A 12,876-nucleotide genomic window follows, 5' to 3' on the forward strand; every position below is an offset into this window, starting at 1 on the left:
GGGTGCAACCGACTTCTCTAAAATCCCTGCAGCGGTTTTTGGGGTTTGCTAATTTTTACCGTAAATTTATAGCCAATTTTTCTGCCATTGTCAAACCTCTGACAGATTTGACAAAGAAGGGAGCTGATGCTGAGTATTGGACCCCTGAAGCTATTGTGGCCTTCCAGGAGCTTAAAAGGCGATTCACTTCTGCCCCAGTTCTGCAGCAACCTGATGTGTCTCGCCCATTTCAAGTTGAGATCGATGCCTCAGAGATCGGAGCAGGTGCTGTTCTGTCTCAACGAGACGCTACTTCGGGTAAACTTAAGCCCTGTGCCTTTTTCTCTCGGAAATTTGCTCCTTCTGAACGGAATTATGATGTGGGGAACTGGGAATTATTGGCTATGAAGTCGGCATTTGAAGAGTGGAGGCATTGGTTGGAGGGGGCTAGGCATCAAGTTGTGGTGCTTACGGACCACAATAATCTCATCTATCTGGAATCGGCCAAGAGGTTGAATCCTCGGCAGGCCAGGTGGGCTTTGTTTTTTACCCGGTTTAATTTTGTGGTCTCTTTTTTGCCAGGCACCAAGAATGTTAAGGCCGATGCCCTTTCCAGGAGTTTCTGCATTGACTCTTTGGAGGTTGTCGAACTGTCTACTATCCTGAATGATGGTGTAGTTTTCTCGGCTATTTCGCCTGATCTGCGGTTGGCACTGGCGGAATTTCAGGAGGATAAACCTGAGAGATGTCCTACAGGGAAACTGTTTGTCCCAGACCAATGGAGAGACCGAGTTGTCTCTGAGGTTCATTGCTCTGTTTTGGCTGGTCATCCTGGCATTTTTGGTACTCGGGATCTTGTGAGACGCTCTTTTTGGTGGCCTTCCCTGTCCCGAGATGTCCGTCGTTTTGTGCAGTCGTGTGGAGTTTGTTCTAGGTCCAAGCCCTGTTGTTCACGTTCTAGTGGGCTATTATTGCCTTTGCCTGTACCTAAGAAACCTTGGACGCACATCTCTATGGATTTTATTTCAGAGCTTCCCGTCTCTCAGAAAATGACTGTGATTTGGGTGATCTGTGACAGATTCTCCAAGATGGTCCACTTGGTTCCCCTATCTAAGTTGCCGTCTTCATCAGAGTTGGTGCCTTTGTTTTTTCAACATGTTGTCCGTTTGCATGGTATTCCCAAAAACATTGTTTCTGACAGAGGGGTGCAGTTTTTATCCAGGTTTTGGAGGATTTTTTGCTCCAAATTGGGTGTTCAGCTGTCTTTCTCCTCAGCGTTTCATCCTCAGACCAACGGTCAGACTGAAAGGGCTAACCAGACCCTGGAGACCTATTTACGGTGTTTTGTTTCTGCGGATCAGGATGACTGGGTTTCGTTTTTGCCTTTGGCTGAATTTGCCCTTAACAATAGAGCTAGCTCTACCACGTTGGTGTTCCCCTTTTTCTGCAATTTTGGGTATCACCCTAGGTTCCTCTCAGGGCAGCTTGAGGCGTCTGACTGTCCGGGGGTGGATTCGGTGGTCAACAGAATGCAGCAGATTTGGGGGCAGGTAGTGGATAAATTGTTTCAGTCCCAAGAAACTGCCCAAAAGTTTGCCAACCGGCGTCGGACTGTTGGTCCCCGGTTTAAAATAGGGGACATGGTGTGGTTGTCCTCTAAAAATATTCCTATGAGAGTTCCGTCTCCTAAATTTAAGCCCAGATTTATTGGACCTTATAAGATTTCGGAGATTATTAATCCTGTATCTTTCCGTTTGACTCTGCCTGCGTCATTTAAGATTCACAATGTCTTCCATAAGTCCTTGTTGAAGAAACATGTGGAGCCGGCAGTTCCTGTAGCAGCGCCTCCTGACCCTGTTTTGGTACAAGGGGATCTGAGTATGAGGTTGAAAAAATTCTGGATTCTCGTCGCAGTAGGCGTCAGCTTCAGTACCTTGTAAAATGGAAGGGTTATGGGCAGGAGGATAACTCTTGGGTTGTGACATCTGACATTCATGCGGACAGGTTGGTTCGCGCCTTCCATCATGCTCATCCCGAGCGACCCGGTGGCGTGGGTGAGGGTTCGGTGACCCCTCCTCAAGGGGGGGTACTGTTGTGAATGTTAGTTATGTCTTGGCTGCTGGGAGGCTCCCTCTGGTGGCCAGGAAGGGTTTGGATAGAGACCAGGTGTGTTGTGCAGTGGGTGTTTCCTTTCCTAACTCTCTGCCTATTTAAGTCCTGGTCTGATTGCAGGCTGTTGCCGGATGTCAGTTGTTCTTTGTATCTCTAGCCTGCTTAATCCTGCTCTACACCACATCTTCCCCAGATAAGTGCTTGCTCTTTATTTATTGTCTGGTTCTTTGCTTATCTGGGTTTGTCATTTGTTGTGGTTGGTTTCAGTTTATTTCCTTCCAGGGATTTTCCCCCTCATAGTTACATAGTTACATAGTTACTTAGGTTGAAAAAAGACCTAGGTCCATCTAGTTCAACCTTCCTCCACCAGTTCTACATTTAGTCACTAAGTCATTTATAACCAACAATGTTTTGTGTACTGAGGAAATCATCCAGCCCTTTTTTAAAAGCTGTTATAGTATCTGCCATTACAACCTCTTGTGGTAGTGTATTCCACAGTCTGACCGCTCTAACTGTAAAGAACCCTTTCCTATTAAGGTGTCGGAATCGCTTTTCTTCCACTCGCAGTGAGTGCCCCCTGGTCCTTAGTATTGTTTATGGAAGAAATAAGTCATGTGCCAGTCCTTTATATTGACCACACATGTATTTATACATATAAATGAGATCTCCTCTGAGACGTCTTTTTTCTAAGCTAAACATATCTAACTTTTTCAACCTATCATCATATGGGAGGCCTTCCATTCCTTGTAATAGTCTAGTTGCCCGCCTTTGAACTGACTCTAACTTCTGAATGTCCTTTTTAAAATGTGGAGCTGAAAACTGGATCCCGTATTCCAGATGTGGTCTTACAAGTGATTTATAGAGGGGTAACAATACGTTGGGATCACGGGATCTAATCTCTCTTTTTATACACCCTAAAATCTTGTTTGCTTTAGCAGCTGCTGCTTGACATTGAGTGCTGCTGCTCAGCTTATTTGTAATGAGAATACCCAAGTCCTTCTCCTGTTCTGTAGTCCCGAGTTTACTTCCATTTAATGTATACGCAGCTATAGGATTACTCCGTCCTAGGTGCATTACTTTACATTTATCAACATTAAATCTCATTTGCCAAGTATCTGCTCATTCTGACATCTTATCCAGATCTTTTTGTAATATTGTACTATCCAGGTCAGTTTTTAATATCCTACATAGTTTGGTGTCATCGGCAAAGACTGACACTGTACTATCAATCCCATCCACAAGGTCATTAATAAAGAGAGTAAAAAGAATCGGTCCAAGCACAGATCCCTGCGGCACCCCACTGCTGACTATAGCCCATTTAGAGAATGTACCATTTATGACTACTCTTTGTTTCCTATCTCTTAGCCAATTCCTTACCCAGTTGCATATTGTGTCCCCTAGTCCTTGCTTCTGGAGCTTTAGTATAAGGCTATTATGTGGTACAGTATCAAATGCCTTTGCAAAGTCCAAATAAATCACATCAGCTGCATTACCAATATCCAGGTTTGAACTTACCCCCTCATAGAACCCCAACAGGTTGGTTAGACACGACTTATCTTTCATGAATCCATGCTGTTTGTCAGTTATCATATTATTTTCTGCAATATATTTTTGCATGTCATCCCTTAAAATGCCCTCAAAAACTTTGCATACTACTGATGTCAGGCTTACTGGACGGTAGTTGCCTGGATCTACCCTCTTACCTTTCTTAAATATCGGTACCACATCAGCAATCCTCCAATCCTGAGGCACCAACCCCGTTACAAGTGAGTCTAAAAAGATGAGATACAGCGGTCTGTCGATTACGGAGCTCAATTCCCTCAATATTCGTGGATGAATGCCATCTGGCCCTGGGGATTTGTCGATGTTTAATTTACTCAGACGTAGGCGTACTTCATCTTGTGTTAAATTAATTATATCGGGTGGTGGACTTTGATTTTTCACTTGTTGAATGATCCCTGGTACAGTCAGTTCCTTGGTGAATACAGATGAGAAATGCCTATTTAATATCTCAGTCTTTTGTTTGTCCTCTATAACTAACTTGTTATTATATTTTAAGGGTCCGATACTATCCTTTGTTTTCCTTTTGGCATTAATGTATTTATAAAAGATTTTGGGATTTATTTTAATGTCATTGGCGATTTTTGTTTCAGTAGCTAGTTTTGCTTGTTTGATTTCTTTTTTGCATTGCCTATTGATATCTTTATACTCCTGCAATGCTATTTCTGTATTCTCAGCCTTTAAGATTTTAAACGCCCTTTGTTTTTGTTTTATTATACTTTGTACAGTCTTATTTATCCATAGTGGTTTCTTTTTATTCCTGGACATTTTATTACCAGAGGGTATACGTTTTTTACAGGACTCTAGTAGTATATCCTTAAACTTACCCCATTTATGTTCGGTATCCCCAGTTACCATGACTCTGTCCCAATCTACACATTTAAGCTCTTCCCTTAATTTGTTGAAATCAGCTTTCCTAAAATTCCAGGTTTTAGCATTCCCCCTTTGAAATGTTCTATTGAATATTACGTCGAAGCTTACCATATTATGATCGCTGGTGCCCAAGTGCTCCCGGACCTGTAGATCTGAAATTGTATCCGGTCTATTTGACAGGACCAGATATAGCAAATTATCTCCCCTGGTCGGTTCACCTACCATCTGAGAGAGGAAATGGTCTTGAATGGTAGATAAGAACTTACAGCTTTTAGCAGAACCAGAAGATTCTATGTCCCACTGTATGTCTGGATAGTTGAAATCCCCCATAATAAGAACCCGATTATTATTATTAGCTGCCTTTTCAATTTGTTCCAGCATTTCACCCTCTATTTGTTCAGGTATGTTAGGAGGCTTATAGCAAACTCCAATTAGCATTTTTCCATTATTCCCCTCCCCATGTACATTTACCCATACTGACTCTACGTTGTTGCTGTTCCCCTCAATGTCATCATACAACACAGGTTTTAGGTTAGATTTGATAAATATACACACCCCACCACCTTTTTGGCCTTTCCTGTCCTTCCTAAATGTACTATAACCCTGTATGTTTGTCACCCAGTCATGGCTTTCATCCAGCCAGGTTTCCGTAATGCCCACCACATCATAATCCATGGTTGACATAAGAGTCTCCAATTCATTCATTTTGTTTGCAAGACTTCTTGCATTTGCCAGTAGACATTTAATCCTATTAACACCTTTATTACTCCTAGCCTCCCTACGTTCCTTGTATGTCCCATCCCCCCCTAATCCTTCATTGACCCCTACCGTTTCCCTGTCTCTATCTGCTCTATCTATCCCCTTATTTGCTCCACTACCCTCCCTCAGTGGATTGTTGAGGAACTCCCTGCAGTCCTGTGTGGAGTATAGCTCCTTTTTGGGTCAATGTGTTTGTGGCTTGTTGAATTTGTTATAATTCTTGTTTTCTGTTCATTGGTATGACAAGGGCACCTGGTATAGGACGGAGTTCAGATCAAGCGATCTGAGGGCCTTTTTGTACTATCAGGAAGTTGGTATTTTGTAGGGTTTTTCTCTGGCAACCATCAGTCCCTTTCCTGTCCTTTCCTATTTTAGTCAGCGGGGGCCTCACCTTTTGCTAATCCTGTCATCTACCTGTGTATTGTGTTTTTCCTATATCACCGCAGTCTTTGAATGTGGGGGGCTTGCTATTCTTGTCTATTTTCTGAGGCAGAGAGTTATTCATCTTTCCTACCTTTAGGATAGTTAGTTCTCCGGCTGGGTTCGCGGTGCACAGGATGTTAGTTCACCCCTCGGCTACTTCTAGTTGTGTTGGTTAGTAAGGGGATGGCGGCCAGATTAGTTGCCAATGCTCTTGTCACCTTTTTGACAATGATTTGTGATGGTCTTCCATGGTTCCAGATCATAACAGCAGGTGCTCTGGAAAAATAAATTATAGTACTTAGAGGAAGAGAGTTCCGGCACACTGTACTGTTTCCAAAAAAACATATTCATGACACACTTTGAGGACAAATTCATACATTGTCATCCCTTGATTAATCAACATGCCCTACTGTGGCGTTGGTATATAGATGACGTGTTCATGATTTGGAATGGTGACCTTGATTCCCTTCTCTGCTTCTATAACAACATCAACAGTCTCTTACCCGGCCTTTCATTCTCCCTACACCATGATCTAGACCAGATTAATTTCTTGGACTGTCTGGTCATTAAAAGCAATGTAGGTATACTTACCACTGATATGTACACGAAACCGACTGATAGGAATAACCTGTTACACTTTTCAAGCAATCATCCCAGACACACCAAACAGTCCTTGCCCATCTCCCAACACATCCGGGTTGACAGACTTGTCAGCAACAGTGAAACCAAAATTCAAAGACATCAGGAGATGAGCAATAAATTTATACAAAGAGCCTACCCTCATGACGTAGCCATAAGGAGTACAACAAATTTTGGGGGACATCGGGACCCACAAGAAAGAGTTCATTTCATCAACACTTATCATCCCTTCTCGCCCCTACTTAAAAACATCATTCTACGGCATTGGCCCCTGTTGGGACTCTCATATCCCCAAATTAAGGAATTCCAGAATCCACCATTAGTTTGCTATAAAAAATCACCTAATTTAAGAATTGGACTTATTCGGGCAGATATAGGTCCTTCTACTGCTACCCTTAGACAGCGGTTTATTAATAATCCCCAATTTGGAACATTCCCATGCTTGAATTGTGCCCAATGTTCCAACATCAACATAGGCAATACGTCCACACATTCTAGGACTGGGAAAACCTTTCAGATCAAGGGCTTTTTCACCTGTGACAGTACGTTTGTCATCTACTACATCAAATGTCTGTGCGGTCTCGGATATGTGGGGGAGACTACCCAGCATGTCCGAGACCGCATCAACAAGCATAAATCCGACATTCGGTGCGGACGCACACTATTACCCATTCCACATCACTTCTTGACAGCAGGACATAACGTGTCCCAATTAAGATTCCAGGTCATTGACCAGGTCAACATCAATCGGCGAGGAGGCGACAGGGTTAAACGCCTCCTCGAGGTTGAGGCTAGATGGATACACATGTTGGGCACCATGGAACCCCATGGGCTTAATCGAAAATACGAGACAGGTCATTAATGGATTCCACTTTGTTTTAATCTTCTGGTCATCTGATGTTACACTCAGTGCCTATGGTATCCCATGGCTACTATATAGTACAGTGCAACCTATAACCTTTCTCATGATGTTTGTTACTTAGTAACTGGAAAAGTTGTCATGTATACCTCTATTGATGTTTTTTCCCTTACAGGTTTCATGTGAATAACATTAATGAATTTTTATCCAGTAACATGATATACATGTATTTTATTCCTTCAATCCGTTTATTCCTCTAATCCCTGTTTTTCCTCTTACAGAACTAGCCATCCCGTGCATAAGCACCAACTGTCATCACCCACCAGTGACACATTGGATTTATAGCCTGCCAGCGATTCTTCCAGCACCGGACTCACTATATAGTATATGGCCCCTATAGGCTTCCATATAACAAGAGCTGTATTAAACAAGCGCGATTTGCGTCTCACATTGATTACCTCTACTTCCGCGTTCCAACTACCGGATATTATGCACTTCGCATGTAATTTACAGCCCAGGGACACTTTTTACTAGTGCGCATGCGCGCCTTGCGTTCCACGCCGGCATGCATCGCTTCCGCGTTCCACAAACCGGATATGACACTTTTGCCCCCGGACCTCATTTAAACCGGCTCTCACAGTATTAGCCTGCACAGGACGCGCGGCACGCACAGCCACCACCGCACACGGCGGGTAAGTGACTCGCCCAGCAGCTTGGAATCCTCCCTTTATCTATGAATATCCTTTCTTTCCTTTACAACGCTCTTTTCATGTTCTCAACTCGTTCTTGTTCTCTGTTGTCAGCCAGCCCCACCGGAGTTACTCCCACCTCCTTGACACATTAACCCTAACAGGATTTGATCCAGCCTCCTCCAGTAACTGGTAATATATTCTATTCCATTGACCCTATTGATCTTCTCAGCTTATTATAGCCTCTTATGCTGTTTATCTCTGCAGATATGTTACTGCTACCAGCAAAAGCAATTTATCTTACCTAGTGTCCCTGTAAACTAGAAGCTCCTCTATTGGTAATATACCACTTTCATTATATTACGCAATATGATTTTGATCCACATGACATACTATGCCTATCCATTGTTGTTCACAGACATATTTTGCTACTGATAATAGTGGTACATTTATTGTGGCGGTTTCATTGATCTTCTAACCTGAGGTTCACGGATCCTGATCCATAACAACAATTAGGTTCTTAGCCTCAAAACATCCACAAAGGTATCGGTTACAATTACCACATACGTGCATATCCCTGCTTCAATTTCTACTCTATAGCCATTTTCAACATAGGATTATTGATCCATTGAACTAACTACAGCATCTCATATTATTTATACTTGCAGATATATGACTGCCACCAGTATAAGCACTCTATCCTAACGAGTATCCTAGTGGACCAATATCCCCTTACTGGTAATATACCATTCCCTCTATATCCCGCCATGCTACATTTCTCTATATGACAAACTATGTCCATTCATTGTTGTTCACAGATATACCCATTGTTACTGGCAACAGCAGTACATATAATGTGGAAGGTTCATTGGTTACCCAATCTGAAATAAACGGATCCAGAGCCTTAATAACTAATAGGCCTTTAGCCTCATTACATCCACACAGGTATTGGCTATACTTACCTCATACTTATATACCCCACTTTGATGTCCACTCTTTGCCTGACATATATACTCTTTTTCTGTATAGGACATTTTAGTCCACCCAGCCCATAAAGTCTTCCCATAGGACTTTCCTAAGATTTCTACCTCTTCACAGGTATGCTCATGTATACACTATACCCTATTCGTCCTTTCTATATAGGCTTTTTGATTTATTCTTCCCCTCTTTTACCACAGGATTAGATTCCATGCTGGATCTTATATATCTATGACGATTGGCTATTCACTATTTTCCCTTAATTACGGATCTTTGCTTGACATGGGTGAGCTACTTATCCTCCTCTTAGCATATCACACCGTAATTTTGGGCCCTTTCCCTGGTACTTCGTGTGTTATCAGGCTATTACAATTGTATTCATTGTGAGTAATACAACATATCGTATGTCATATTTTGTTGTGAATTTGCTCTCTATGTTGTATCTCCTCTAACATGTACTATGTTATTTCCATTTGGATTGTCACTATTGTATATATTATTTACACCCGCTGATATCTGTTTTTCTGTTTTATTCACATATACTAATACTCCAGTCAGATTGTCTGACCTGATGAAGGCCTAGGGCCGAAACGTCCTGGCGGATTTTCTATTCATGTACAGCCCCACATTATTTTTCAATAAAGAAAAAACAGATTAAGAATACTTGAATCAGTGTATCTCCTTTTTTTGGGAAACAGTACAGTGTGCCGGAACTCTCTTCCTCTAAGTTATATATTAGACTAGCTGTACTACCCGGCTTCGTCCAGGTTAATAACTGCTGTTAACAAAATAGAATGTATTAACAAAAATGTATTCTGCACACAAAAACCACAAAACAAATAGATAGAAATGTAATTATTAAATTGTTTATTTAAATTGGCCAAGCTTTAAGTCCCCCTTGTTCACATCTGGCAGATGTCAATTTGCCCCCAACACTTTTCGTTTCACTCTTTCCCCATTATGTAGATAAAGGCAAAATTGATTGGTAAATTGGAACGTGCGGGGTTAAAATTTCGCCTCACAACATAGCACCCGGCGCTGCCCGGAATAGTAACTGTCTCTCTGTTTCTCTCCCATTCTCCTTCTGTCTCCCCCTCTGTATATATCTCTCTGTCTCTCTCTCTCTTTGTCTGTCTGTCTCTTTCCCTGTCTGTCGCTGACTGTCGCTGTCTCTTTCTCCGTCTGTCTCAATCTCTTTCCCTGTCTGTCTATATCTCTGTCACTTTCCCTGTCTGTCTCTTTCCCTCTCTTTCCCTGTCTGTCTCTTTCCCTCTGTCTCTTTCCCTGTGTCTGTCTCTTTGTCTCTTACCCTCTCTGTCTCTTTCCCTCTCTTTCCCTGTCTGTCTCTTTCCCTGTCAGTCTGTCTCTTTGTCTGTGTATGTCTCTCTGTTACTGTCTCTTACCCTGTCTGTGTCTGCCTCTTTCCCTGTCTTTGTCTGTCTCTTTCCCTGGCTGCACTGTGACACGCCAACATTCCATTTAAGGGCGTGGCTGCACATTCTTCTGAAGTTCTGGCTGCACTGTGGCTCCCAGCTCCATTCGATTTAATGGAGGCAGGTTTTTTGGTGAATAACTGTAAAGCGCGGGGTTAAAATTTCCCCTCAAAACATAGCCTATGACACTCTTGGGGTCCAGAAGTGTGAGTGTGCAAAATTTTGTGGTTGTAGCTGCGACGGTGCAGATGCCAATCCCGGACATACACACACACACACACACACACACACACACACACACACACATACATACATACACACACACATTCAGCTTTATATATTAGATGGAGCATTGTGGGACTGTGATGGTGGAATATGGGGGGTTGTGTATAATTTTCTGTAGGTTCGTATTTTAAGCGTGGTTCTCTGTCCATTCTGTGTACTCCTTTCGTGCAGCCGTGCACACAAGGTCTAATTCTATTGAGCGACACAGAACTTCAGTTTATGCCACTAGGAGGTATGAAACTCCGGAAAAAATAAATAGTGGGCTCCACCTTGTTTATTATGGGCTATATCCTCTCCTCAGACACTCCAAAACTATTTCAGCCTGGTGTCCATAGGATTCAGTCATAACCTTTGAGTCTTTGCATGACTTTTTTTTTTTTCCTGTTTTATTTTATGTAATGTGTATTTCCCCATTTATTTTTTTTCAGGATCCCGTGCATTGCACAGTAGTGTACCTCTCTGCGGAAGCCATTTCATCACTGATAATCTCTCCAACAAGTGGAACACTGATGTCCCAATATTCCATGTGAGTTGCTGAAGGGGTGACACTGCAGGCATCTGATGATGTCAGATAGAGGAGTATAATCCCTCCTAAAATCCCCTCCCTCTGTCCACTTGTATTACCTTTCTAGGGTTTGTCCTCTGAGCGTCTTACCTTTTGACTTCCTTTGGTCATCTTCTCCCCCTTATCTGTTTTCTTCTTTACAGCCCTTTTCTGTACTTTTTTGACATTTCTCTGGCTTTTTTTCTAGGACTGGTGGTTTTTTGCATCATCCTAGGAGGCATTATCTGTGGTCTCCTTCTTGTGACCTTACATAGTATCTTGATTTCACAGCTCTTGTACCCTTATTAGTTAGCAATAAGCATCCTTTTTATTCTGTTTTCAATTTTTCCAAACAGGTCATTTTGTTGGGTCCCCACAGGCGACCTTCTGTAGCTTCAGCTAAGGCAAGGCTGGACAAAGTGCGGCCCGCTGGCCACATCACTCTAACCTGTGGACTAAGAGCCAAAGGACTTATAACAGTAGACTGTGGACTCCTCCATGTGCTCCCCCACCTGCTGTCTGCTGCATCAGTCCTGATTAGTGACGGGCGAACCCCCCCGATGTTTGGTGTTCGGGAGACTCACCCGAACGTTTTGTAAAGTTCGGCTTCTGAGATAATGCAAACTTGCGTCCGAACACTGAACTTCGACTTTATAGTTATGTGATGGGGCGGGGGGTCTGTAAAATAAAGAATACAGTTAATAATAAACATTGTCATTATACTTACAGGTCCCGCGACGCGTCCTGCAGACTCTGTCTCCCGCCGCTTCTCCTTCTGAGTCTGATCATCGCTGTGCCGCCCGGTAACCAAAGGACCTTCCGTGACATCATAGCATGTGACCAGTCACGTGTGAATGTTGTATTATCTCATTGGCTACAGACTGGTCACATGGATATGACGTCATGCTAGGTCCTGTCAGTGCATCTCACCGGTACGTGGTGCTCGCCCAAGCATTTCAGTACTCTGTATACTCGGCGAGTGCTGTGTACCGGCGAGATGCTCAGGCACATGGTGGGCTCCCCGTCCCTGCATGTAGGCGCTCTTTACAGAGTCAGCCCACATGAAGGGATTGGCTACCACAGTCAGTGATGAATAGCAGCGCCGGGAATCAGGTGACCGGAGATCACCGTTGCTATAGTATTCCGCTTGTCAGGTTACTATGGCAACGGTATCAGCGGTGACGTCACCGCTTACCAACTCGCAGCTTCTGCTCACTCACTGAGTGATTAGACTGCACGGGGAGCAGCAGCGTTCCTTCCTCCCATCCCATGCTGTCTGATATAGCAGAGCTGCATGGGTTGAAGGAGAAAGAAGACCATGATCGTAGAGGGATGAGAGGGAGTAATAAACATGGAGTCCCTGATGTGTCTGTGTATTTTTAATAAAGTATTTTTTCTCTGTGTGGTGTCTTTTTTTTAACCCTCTATTGGAGATTCTTAATGGCCGGGTCAAACTTGCCTGACATTAAGAATCTCTGGCTTAATACTAGCTAGTAAAACAAAGCTGGTATTAACCCCTTATTACCCAGCACCAGGGCCGTTGGAAGAGTTGGCTACAGCGTCAGAAGATGGCGCATCTATGAAAGCGCCATTTTCTGGGGCTGCTGCGGACTGCAATTCGCAGCGGGGGGGAGGGCAGAAAGCTTGTGCCAACCTGCGCTGCGGATTCCAATCCGCAGCTGCCTAGTTGTACCTGGCTGGACACAAAATTTGGACAAATCCCATGGTTTTTTTTTAATTATT

The 12,876-nt window shown here is 43.2% G+C and overlaps 1 long non-coding RNA gene across 1 annotated transcript; it reads left to right on the forward strand.

The window, feature by feature from the left end:
* Positions 1–7,488: 7,488 nt before the first annotated feature.
* LOC142293208 (uncharacterized) lies at positions 7,489–11,989 on the forward strand. The gene is made up of 10 exons (XR_012751198.1): positions 7,489–7,896; positions 8,008–8,085; positions 8,161–8,231; positions 8,312–8,436; positions 8,562–8,631; positions 8,712–8,838; positions 8,923–8,991; positions 9,072–9,157; positions 11,018–11,115; positions 11,490–11,989. It is a non-coding gene; the product is annotated as an uncharacterized LOC142293208 (long non-coding RNA).
* Positions 11,990–12,876: the final 887 nt, after the last annotated feature.

The sequence above is a fragment of the Anomaloglossus baeobatrachus genome, chromosome 1 (genome assembly GCF_048569485.1).
Source record: "Anomaloglossus baeobatrachus isolate aAnoBae1 chromosome 1, aAnoBae1.hap1, whole genome shotgun sequence".
Lineage (NCBI taxonomy): Eukaryota > Metazoa > Chordata > Amphibia > Anura > Aromobatidae > Anomaloglossus > Anomaloglossus baeobatrachus.